We start from the raw sequence: 12,207 nt of genomic DNA, 5'->3' as shown, positions 1-12,207 counted from the left end.
CCCTCCTGACCACTGACAGATGGGTCTGACTCTCCCAGGTTAGATCTGAATTTTCCTTCATGGCTCCTCACATGTGAATCCTACTAACCTGTCCAGACCTCCTGGAGAATGTGAAGAACTGCTAGGCACTGGCCTGGGCCACTCCTTTCTTCTGAGTTCCTCACACTCCTGAGCACAGCCTAGTCACGGCCTGGGTATCGATGGCTAACTGAGAACATCTTTACTCCTCGACAGTTGCTGTGGACTGAATTGTGTCCCCCTAAAATCCATATATTGAAGCCCTAGCCCCAATATGATGGTATTTGGAGGTGGAGCCTCTGGGAGATGCTTAGATTAGTTGAGGTCCTGACGGTGGAGCCCTCTTGATGTATGTGCCCTTGTAAGAAGAGACACCAGAGCACTTCCTTCCTCTCTCTCTCTCCACCTGCACCCACTGGAAAAAGCCATGTGAGGACACAGGGAGAAGGTGGCTATCTGCAACCCAAGGAGATAGCCCTTAGCAGACATGAACTCTGTTGGCGCCTTGTTCTTGGATTTGGGGCCTCCAGAACCATGAGAAATAAATTCATATTGTTAAAGCCACCCAGTCTGTGGTATTTTGTTATGGCAGCCCCAGAAGGCTAATACAACAGTCATCTTCTGCTAACCCAGGAGCCACATCCCCTCAGGGCAAGGACTGACCCTCCCTGGACTGTTGGCCCTTGGGGAACATGTGACAGGGAGAATGCTAGTCTACGAGCTGCATTTGTCAACTATATTCCTCTTGAGTCCCTCTCTGGGGACCCTGTGAAGCTGAAAATCATTATATTAATGCTGTACAGCTGTAGCAGGATACTAGTGGCATTTGGAACAGTAAGATACAGCCTTGTGGCAAGTTGCTACAAATAATCAGTCATTGCAAAGCGGTTTGAAATGGCTGAGACTTGGTAGGCGACTGTAGAGACTAATGGAGGTTAAGAAGGATTTTGTTAATGGATCGGTGAGGACAGAAACTGAGAAGGGCAACCATGTGGAAGTTAGGACAGGTTGGTGTGCAGATCAGTCCCTAGGTACAGAGGGAGGTGTCCCCACATAGGAACCGTGTGAACCTGGTGGAGCAGCCCACACCACACTACCCTCCATGCATCCTAGACAATAGGCTGTGCTGTGAACAGCAACCACCCAGGGCCAGGGGGATGCAACTGAGGCCACTGTGAGAACCCTACTGCTGAGGGGGCAGGGGACTCAAAGACCCACAAAGTGATGCTTTTGGGGAGTAGCACCCCTGAAACTGCCATCATAGCCACCTCTTGCTTTTTCCACCCAGAGCCGGCTCCTCTAGCGAGCCGAGGACACAGAGCTGTGAATGGGCATTGAAGGATGTGCATGGCAGGTGAAGGTGGACTCTGGGAGCTTAAGACAGAGGCGTCCTTTCTCCCCAGTTCAGGACTGAGCATCCCATCCCTGCCAAGAGCCTGAGATGCATCCCCCTCACTAAGCTACTGCAGAAAGGGCCTTTCGGGTGCTTGAACTGTGAGCCGTGACCTAAACTTGGCCCTCAACTCTTTTAAGTTTCAGAGTCAGGATCCAAAGCGCTGTCACTTCAAAGCCTGACATGAGTTCTGCTTGGTGGAGGGCCCCCAAGTTCACTCTGAGGTCTCAGGCAGCCTTTGTTCTGGAGGCTGTTGCTTGAGCAAGTGTAACCAAGACGCTGTCTGCAGGGAGGCTGTTAAGACCCCAGGCTCCCCAGAGCACCCACAGTCTCACAAAAGGTGTGAAGGGAGGGGGGCTGTGTAATGTCCTCAGCAAAGTGTGTTCTCTGTGGCCCTATTTCCAAATATAGTCACATTAGAGGCCTGGTGCATGAAATTCATGGGGGGGGGGGTGTGTCCCTCAGCCCAGCCTGCACCCTCTCCAATCTGGGACCCCTTGGGGGATGTCAGACTGCTGGTTTAGGCCCCATCCCTGTGGGATCAAGCCTAAACCGGCAGTTGGATTTCCCTCTCACAATCCGGGACTGCTGGCTCCCAAACACTCACCTGCCGGCCTGCCTGATTGCCCCTAACTGCTTCTGCCTTCCAGGCTGGTCACCCCCTAACCACTCCCCTGCCAGCCTGATCAACGCCTAACTGCTCCCCTGCTGGCCCCATTGCCCCCAACTGCCCTCCCTCCCCTGCTGGCCTGATTGCCCCCAACTGCCCTCCCTCCCCTGCTGGCCTGATTGCCCCCAACTGCCCTCCCTCCCCTGCTGGCCTGATTGCCCACCACTGCCCTCCCTCCCCTGCTGGCCTGATTGCCCACCACTGCCCTCCCTCCCCTGCTGGCCTGATTGCCCACCACTGCCCTCCCCTGCCGGCAATCTTGTGGCGGCCATCTTGTGACCACATGGGGGTGGCCATCTTGTGTGAGGGCATGATGGTCAATTTGCATATTACTGCATTATTATATAGGAATGGGGATTAGGGCTCCAACATGTGAGTTTTGGGGGACACAATTCAGCCCATTGCATATGGATTTACTCTGCGCTTCTTTTGTTTCTTCAAATTGAATGTAACCCTCTCTGAGCTCATTGGCTTTACTGTAGGATTGTCCAGCTCCATCCCCTGGGGCCCCCCTCCCCCTCTCAGGTCCTGCACAAGCCCTAGGGCAGTGTCCCTCAATGGCTGAACTATTTTCAGAGGCCTATGTATCCAGTTTACGTTGGTCACAGCCACTGTGTCCCTTTAACAGGGTTTAACAGGCCTTTAGATCAGGCTCATGCCTGCGGCTCTGACACCTCTGTGTTAAGTGGCCTTTCTCCTTCAAGCCTGAGGAGCCCTCCAGCCATCTGCCACTTTGGAGGGTCTTCTAGGAACCAGGCTTGGGGAATTGGCGCTCTAACCTCCCCGTATTTGGCCACCCTCCTCTCTGCTCCCCTCAACAGCTCTGCAGGGATTTCTTCTTCTGATCTGTGGACACACAGACCAGCTTCCTTTCCAGGCCCACTCTTCTTATCAGCAGGCGCTGTGCCTGGCAGTCCTGATGGGCAGTGCCCCCTGCTGTCCATCTATGGAACCACTTTCTGCTTCAACTCAATTCAGCTGACACTGTACTTCCTGAGCCACCCCGGTGTGTCCCTCCTGCGTGGGACAGGACGGACAGAACAGGGCAGAGCCCCACCTTGTATGGTTAGGGTGAAGGGGTGGGGCGGGCTGGGTGGTTGGCTTTCTCAGTGTCCAACTGATGCTCTGCAGCTCCTGGTAGCAGGATACTCGGAAGACCAGCAGAGAAAGCCACAGTGTCAATGATGTGAATGAGTGATGTCTGATTCCAAGGGCCAAGTGTGCACACTGAATGTTTGTGTCCCTTAAAATTAATATGTTGAAATCTTAACCTCCAATGTGATGGTATTAGGAGGTGATTAGGACATGAGGGTGGAGCCCTCATGAATGGGATTAGCGCCCTTGTAACAGAGACACCAGAGAATCCCTTGCTCCTTCCACCTTTTGGGGACACAGTGAGAAATCTTCAGTCTAGGGCAGGAAGAGGGCTGTCACCAGAACTCATCCGTGCTGGCACCCTGATGTTGGACTTTCAGCCTCCATAACTGTGAGGAATACATGTTTGTTGTTTGAGCCACCTGGTCTGTGATATTCTGTTATCGCAGCCTGAACTAAGGCAGGACCCAATTTAGTAGTTAGATGTTAGTGAAATTGAGAAAATGTTATTTACCAAAATTCCCCTTCAGAAAGGGAAATATTTAGGAAAGTCCTTGGAGGTGAAAGTGGGAGAAGCTATTCAGAGAGAAAGGGGTGAGAATCTATTGCTTCCAAAAGGGAAGAAGGAGGAAGAGAGACCAGAAAGATGACAGAGGGCATGTGTGACCTGGAGAATCTCCAGTAAACGATGAAAAATCATGCAGTGCCTGGTGTGAGCAAACATTGAAACAGGGAGGGGAGCCCCAGGAAAGAGAGATGCAGAAACGTGTCAGCCTTGGAAGCAGGGCTCTGCTCCCCCTTAAGACTGTGACATGGGGGTTCCAGTCAGGTTTATCCAAACCTGCAAGGGGCAGGGAGCCAGGGTGGCCTTGGGGAACTGACAATTGCTGGTTGCCTGTGGAGCAGAGCAGGCTATTGCCACCCCAGTGGGCTGAGGTTTGACTCCCTGAGACTATCTCCCTCCCTGGCCTGAGCTGGCTCTGGGCACCCACCACCCAGGGTGAACTACACTCAAGTCAGGCTTCCCAGGGTGTTGGAGGCCGCCTTCCTGAGGATGGTGAAAGTGGGGGCACTGGGTCAAAAGGTCAAGGCTGACTCCAGGCTCCAACCCTGACCTGCTGTGCACTTGTGGCCAAGATACCCCACTCAGTGTACCATGACTCAGTGGAATGACAGCTCTACCTGGAATGCAACAAGAGGTTAGACATGTCTGGCACATGGCAAGGGCTCAATAAATTTTGTTGTCAGTGGGGTCCTTATGGTGTTCCGGAAAAAACCATTTTCGGGGATGTCAGGGTCTTACCCGCATCTAGAAGGGTTCAGGAATCTAGAGAAGGGGCTGCAACGTAAATTAATAAGCTAGACATGAAATATAAATTTGGGAGGCATTTTGGGGGAGCCAGGGGAGGCTTAGCTTTAGGAATTAAGCTCCCTAAATCTCTGGTCCTAGGGCCTTTTATTCACACATTTTGCCCTATAGCAAAGCAGATAGATATACATATCAAAGGTAAGGTCTGGTAAACAGTAAGATTATCAGGTTGGGGGAACTGCCTTCCGCTGTTCCAGCAGCAGGTAATAACATGCGGATTTTCAGCCCTGCTGAAGGAGTCCATTCAGCCTTTGAGGACTTCTCGCATTTATTACGACCGCTGGACTTAGCCTCCAGCACGGGGACCCACAAGGGAGGATGAGGTCTGGTGGTAAGGTTTATTTGTGTGCAAAAAGAAGGCTGTCCCTGGGTTCCCAATAGCCCATCTCTGTCCATCCTGCCATGGAAAATCAGGGGCAGAAAGAGGGCCAATGCCCAGAGATCCTGTGCCATATTAAAGCTTAGTTAGTCCTTTCCAGCCCAGTGGCCTCAGGCGGCTGCTAAGTGGTCTCAGTCCCTAGCCAGGTAGTTTAGCGCTGCCCCCAGCTGTGACCCATTGCTGTGTCCAGGCTCCTGCCTGGAGCCTGTGTTTGGAGTCCCTGGGGCTGCTGGGGCCACTTGGTTACTAAGGAGAGAGAACGCAGGAACAGAGAAGCGAGTGCTGGGGGCAGGGGCGGGGAGGGCTTTGTTCCCTGGGATCATATTATCCGAGCTTGGAAAGGACCAGGAGCTTTTATAAAACCACCGATCAGCTGCCCAAGCTTTTCCGGGTTTCCGATGAGTCCACTCGCTACCCAATTGATCCCTTTCCCAGGTTAGACCGCTGGGCCTCTATGGTTACCATTTTGGCTCCTACTGCCCACGCCCCATAGAAGCACCCCCCTCTATATTGTTTTATTGTTCTATCCCTTCTTCCAGTGATGTGTGTGTGCGTGTGGGGGTGGAGGCGGGACATGAGGGGGGACCAGACAGGTGGTTCCCTGCTGAGGGTGTGAAATTCTAATTTTCTGGTGAAATAAGTTAGGCTCATGCTTCCTAGTTGATTATGTATAATAATGTTCTCTTCCTTTATTAACATCTAGCTACAATATTATTTCTTGGAACTGTGAGCTTGGTTAAAAAAAATTTTTTTTTAAACAAAAGTTGCTCCCTGCGTGGCCACCGTGGATTCCTCCTGCAGTCTGGAGAGGCCTGTGGATTTTCCCCAGGAGAACAGTTTACATGCTTAAAGTAAAATGCAATGGGTTACAGAGGAAACCTAATATGTTAAAATATAATTGTAAAAATTTTAAAATTGTAATATGGGAATATATGTGTCTCTTAATTTAGGCCTTGCATAAGGTCTAGTGACAAGTTTAATAACTATCATGGTTTTGAATTAGTGATGAGCTGAGCTGAAACAATATTTTGAAATATCTTTTGCATCTATGGAGTGATATGAAAATAGCTGTAATTTCTGTTGGTGACAAAGTCCCAGGAACCATCTATACCACTGTGGTGTGATGCCTACGCACACAGGGAAGGAAACGCTCGTTTCAACTAGCGGTTAGTAAAACTAAGTGTGTAAGGTCTTTCTTTCCCCCAACCTGTTCATGACCCCCCTGAATTCCACTCCTGATCCCCGGGGTAAGAACTCCTGGCTTAGGCAGAAACATAAGCACACCTGGGACAGAGGTTCTTGCTGCGGAGAAGGATCATTGTGTGTGTGTGTGTTCTTGGTTATGCAAACGTGGGCCGCGAGAGTACCATCCTCTTCCTCTTGGGGTCTGTGAGCTATGGGGCCTCTCGACACTGGCCTGCCCCTGTTCCATGCAGCACTGGAGGGCCAGGCTCCTAAGGGCTCTCTGAAAGCAAAGGCACCCATATCCCACCCCTAATCTCTGAGGTGCAAAGTCAAGCTTACCTGTCCAAGGAGCAGAAGCAGGGAAGAGCAGAGAGGCTCCCAAAGTAAGTCACCTTGAGTGAAGGGGGATCGGCTGATGTACTATCCTCATCTGAACAGGGAGCAGGGGAGGGCTGAGGCTGGCCGGGGTGTGGCTGACGCCAGATGCCCCTTCCCACCCAGCCACCCTGCTCAGGGGTCATGCTTTGGGAAATAATGACTGAGTGTGGGAAAGTGGACAAAAAAGAGCTGTTAAACCTGAACCTGGACCATCAATAGCATCCCAACCTCCAGGGCAGTAGCATCGGTGACAGTGACACCTTGTGACAGCAAGGAGCAACAGTAGCAGTGGGTTGTGGGGACTCTGTTCTCCTCCTGGGGTGAGGAAGCAAAACTGATCTTTGCTTTGACTAAGGGGGACCTTGTTTTTTTTGTGTGTGTGTGTTTTCTTTAAATAATTTGGGGCAACCCTCCTACCCCATTGAATCAGGGCAATAAAAGAAATGTGAACATATTTGTAATCTAAGTTGGCGAAGCAGGTCATACCAGTTAAGTTATCATCATCATATTAAATCCTAGAGGCCTGGTGCAAGATTCGTGCACCAGTGGGGTCCCTCAGCCTGACCTGCGTCCTCTCACAATCTGGGACCCCTTGGGGAGGGGGATGTTGGATAGCTGGTTTCAGCCCGATCCCCGCAGGCCCAATCCAGACAGGAGGGAGCCTGATCCTGTGCGTTGAGTGTCTGTCCCCTGGTGGTCAGTATGCTTCATAGCGACCAGTTGACCGGTCATTCGGTCGCTTAGGCTTTTATATATATAGATGATATTTTATTATCATCACTGTTCCTTCCATGTGCTGGTGTAACAAGTCCCACGCTCAGCAAATGAGCTTACCTAACATGTGATTTAGGAGTTGTTACTCCTGGTACAACTGTTTGGCCATGTGCTTCTGCTTTGGGTTATCTATAACAAAACTGGGAGAAAGCTGTAATTCAAAGACAGAATCTAGAGAGCAAAGGGGACACCCTTTTAGAAATACCTCCATGCATCTGAAACTGCAGCAAACAGCCTGCAAGGGTGAGGTGCAGATCATCTCACCTGGAAGCAGCAAATGGAGCAGGATGGGGGGGGGGGGGGGGGGCGGGGCGGGGTGGGCTGGCACAAGGCAAATGAGAAATGCCTTGGCAGAGCCAGTGTCCTGGTCATCTCTGTTCCCATTCCCTGGGCAGGGCCCAGCCCATAGGAGGGCTCATAACCATTTGTTGAATAAATGACTGACATCACCTCCTCACTCACTTCCTTTTTGGTTCCATCTCAGCCTACAGCTGGGATGAGCCAAGTGATGTGCAAAGGAACTTCTTTTAACAGCTTGGAAAACTGTGACGGCACCCCTCTGTGCAGAGACTGGAGTGGAGGAGGTGGTGGGGTTTCCTCCTGGTCTCCCCAGGACACAAGGTATGGAGTGTTTTCACCTGCTTGCCCTGAGGAGGGCGGGCCATGGGGCTGCCCGACAAAACTGGTGGAAGACAGTTCTTCTGAGCCAGGGCATCTAAATCTCCGGGCTAGGGGCCACCTGAGTGGGGCCGCTGAAGCCCTGGGACTTGGTGCCTGTCACCGAAATACTGTTCTTTCACCCGGTGTTTGTCCCAGTTCTGGCAAATGTGAGTTTTATTACCAGCAACAACAACAGCACAAAGACAGGATTGGATTAGATCCAGCTGGAAACCCTCCTGTCTTGGAGGCAACAATCTCTTCTCAGCATAGCCTGGCCCAGGGGCCTTGGTGACAGTGGTCTCCTGGGTAACGGTGGCCCAGAATGGGAACTGGGGCCTGCTGGGGGGCTCTGCAGCCAGCTGGGCAGGCTGTGTGGGCAGCTCTGCTGTGAGAGGTGCCCCCAGGGGAGAACCGACCTGGGTGGGCGCTGGGGCCCCATCTGCATTGGTGGGCTGGGAGGTGGGTGCACCTGGGGTGGTCAGAGGCTAGGATGTCTCCATGAGGCCCCGAGAAGAGGGCACTCCTGAAACAGGCTGCACCCAGCTCCCCCTCCCCCTCAAAATAAACACCCTTATTGCAAAGCCCACGGTTGCCACAGGCCAGGCCTGGCCCCCACTCCCCATGAACTGGGCATTTCTGTATATTAGAGAATCAAGTTTTGAAATGAAAGAAAAGGACTTTTGCTCCCTAGACTGGTTTAGAGCTGCCCCATTCCCCAAATTACACGGTGCTCCATCGGATTGCTGCTGACTGCATTGGACCACCTGAATGCAGGTCCTGGCAGAATGTGTGGGGGGAGGGGTGGTCTCTTCTTCAGAGCCTGAACTCACCACTTCTTTCTCTTCTCCCATGTCCCCTTCCCCCTACACGGCTAATAGTTTTACAACAATAACTCTCTCCCAGGCAATGGGACCCAGTGGGGAGGGGCTTCATGTCCGGAGGGGTGAGCAATGCAGGCATTGTTCCACAGGATGCGGGCTGTGCTCCAACACTGATGCCTGAACACTGCTGCGCTGGAGACCCTCCCTGCATTTGCTACATGTCCAGGAGGAGGGGAGGTCTCCGGGAGGGCAGCAGAGGCAGGCAGCGAGGCCACAGGGGGAGGCGGTGTCAGAGGCAGACGCCCGAGCGGACCAACGGTGGGAAAAATCTTCCACCTGTGTCTGGACCGTGTGTGTCCTAAGAATTGCTTAACACTGATACTGAATTCTTTAGAGTTGTGGGCTGTATTTATACATTCTCCCTGTTGTAAGCTCAACTGAGAGCTTAGTTAATCCTATCTCAACCAAGTGAGATAGATGTTATATCCAGTTTACAGAAGGGGAAACTGAGACTTGGGGAGATTAAATAACTTGCTCAAATTCACTGGCATAGCTTGTATCGAATATTCAGCCTCAAACAATTTTGCCCCTCCCTGTACACATGTCACTTCTCCCCTCAAGAGGTGGTACTTATGTTCCTCCTCTTGAATCTGGTTTGGGTCAGAACTGCTTTGACCAATAGAATGGAGAGGAAATGATGTTCTGGGGCCTCCAAGCCTGGGCATTAAGAAAGCTTGGCCACTCAGACTTCCTCTCTTTGGGAACCCAGCCTCCATGATGTGGGGAAGCCCAAGAAGTCAAGAGGAGAGGCAGCACATACCACTAAGCCCAGCGCAAACTGTAGAATCTTGAGCACATACATGCAATTTTAAGCCACAGGTTTGGCAGGGTTTATTACGAGGCAATAGATCAGCCAAACTCACAGCCAGAATCCCCTCTCTTCCCACTGTCCCCCAGGGCTGACAGCTACCACTGATGTGTGGGTGGAATCTGAAGTTCTGGCCCTTCCCCCTGAGATGTGTCTGGGCAAACTCCCTCTCATGTCCAAGGTGCAGATTGGGTGCTCCAGTTCCCAGGAGCCCTGAGCATCAGAACTTTTCTCCTCATGCAACTCCCTGAACTCCCATCCTGGCCTGGGAAGGCACACAGCTGGCTCAGGGTCAGGCCCAACTGCCTGGTATTGCTGGTGGGGAGCCTGAGGCCTAAGCAATACGTAGACCTCATGAGGTTTTTCTGACCCATCCTTCTCCCCACAGCTCCCGCCAAGTGTAGGTAAAGATTCCACCTGCTGAGAGGGTTAGAGGTCAGAGGTGAGAGAAGGTCAAAATGGGTGGGTCTGGGTCCCCCTGACCCCAACCCCCCCAATCACCTGAAATTAATTCCAAGAAGGAAACCTGTTAACACCCCTCAGGGATCTGAGAAAAAAACAGGAATGTGCTCACTTGTCGGACATTCCAAAATAGAGGACTTGCCAAGGAGTGACTCCAAACCAATCCTGCAACGCTTGCCCACCCCCCACTCCATGCTCGCTGACGGCACAACGTTTCTGAAAATAACCTGTGTCCCACTCGCCACGCCACTGCCTTTGGCCTAGTGAGAGGGGCTTCCATTAGACTGTGCAGAGCTTGATATGGGTCCCCTGCTGTTGGGAGGGTCCCCTGAGGACCTGGTGTGTGACAAGCTCCTGAAGGCACTCACGGTCAGCGCTGTGGCTGGGGCTGCCTGCTTGGAGCACAGAGCCGGGAGAGGTGCCCTGCGGTTACACGTGGGAATGTCTCAGAAGCACTTAGACCAGCCCAAGAAGACTGGAGCCGACAGAGGGCTTACTTGTGTTGAGGTGCAGTCAGCGGAGAGGATGGGGGGAATCAAACACTCCCAATGAGCACCTACCCCAGGGAGGGGAAGGGTGCCAGATACCACAGTCACCCCGTCTGCCCCTCCTTGTTCTGCACCGGTTCCCACCCAATGGTGCTGGGTAGCCTGGGGGTGGGGTGCGTGGGTGGAGCATGCCCGGGGAAGGGTCATGGAGGTAAAGCTGACCACGCTCTCCTTTGCTAGCCACAGGTTTCCTGTGTGGGCCCGTCTCAGAGGGTTGGGGGAGCGGCTTCAGCTTCCAATGAACTTTGGAGTCTCAACTATTTTCATAACTAGACATTTTAATTCTTGAAATTGGACTTTTGTGCCTAAAAGTGACTCCAGGAATTTTTATGATCTTGGATGGATCCCCCCAAAACCCCAAGAAATCTATCTTAGATTTCATTTAAGGCTGGGTGAGAACCAACCCCACTGAACAGGTTTTGAAAAGGAAGTGGGAAGAAAGGATTAAGTTGTTTTCTGATCACAGGGTACTCGAGCTTGCTAAAATGGTGACTCAAGTAACAGGAAGCATTCTGGCTAACCTAGGAGGAAAGGCGTTATTGACAGGGCACTGGGGAGCTCAGAGCACCTCTGCTGGGCTGGAGAAATAGTGTCAGCGATTGGGGGCCGACAAGGGGAACCAATGATTCAGTGACTGCTATGGAACCACAGGAAAGGTGCCCTCACCTGCTTCTGCCCACAGGATGCTGGGTGGCTTGGTCTCCGCAGCCCCGATTCCATGTATTCATAGACATTTTAGGAGGCAGCCGCTCTCTCCCGTCAAAGCCCCACTGTAGGGAAGACCCCAAATACAGGGCCCTGGGGCAGGAGGCAGAAATGAACATCTACTAAAAGGGTGAACCATTAATTGATTGAGCTTAAAACTATAGTTTACCCCTGAATGACCAAGACGACATTTTCTGTCACCAGACTAAATGGGGATTTGAAAAATAGGTTTTTATACAACATAGATTATTATAGAAAAAAAATAAGAGTTTTTGCATGCCTGAGTTTGTGGTTATGAAATTCATACCAACCCTAGAGATAATGTTAGACATAAACAAAAGAAATCAATGAAAGCCCCTGGCAAATGCTTGAAAAGAGTGGGTCCCCATCAGTATATGTTGGACAAGGATGCTGGTCTAGGTTATCCTCCTTTCCTCCCTCCTACCCTCCCTCCCCCTCCCTCCCAGCCCGCCATTAGCGCACTGCTGCCCACCACCCTTCTCAGTCCTCGGTTCAGTGGGGCTAGACCCGACATGTTACTTCCAGTGGGAAGGCGCTTTGTCTCACAGGTGGGAGGCTGGCACCACGGCCTTTGTCTGCTCTCACATCTCTTGCTCTGTGCTCTGGCAGTTGAGGATGTGCGACACACAGCCGGGCCAAGGAGATGCCAGCAGTGTCAGGGCATCACTGGTGCTCTGGACCCACAGTCTTGGGAAAGCACCACACATCCCTGGTACCCACAGCCCTAGACTCCAAACCTCCCTTCCAGACCCCAAGCCACGCTCAGGGGACTCTACCTCTGTCCGCTGGCCCATGGAGGGCATACTGCTCTTTCCTGCTGCATCTCCCACCCCTGCCACTCCTCCCTAGCCTTCGAAGCTC

Source organism: Myotis daubentonii, chromosome 7 (assembly GCF_963259705.1).
Source record: "Myotis daubentonii chromosome 7, mMyoDau2.1, whole genome shotgun sequence".
In the NCBI taxonomy this organism is placed as follows: Eukaryota; Metazoa; Chordata; class Mammalia; order Chiroptera; family Vespertilionidae; genus Myotis; species Myotis daubentonii.
The sequence above is the reverse complement of the archived record's forward strand: the minus strand, read 5'-3'. Positions refer to the sequence as shown.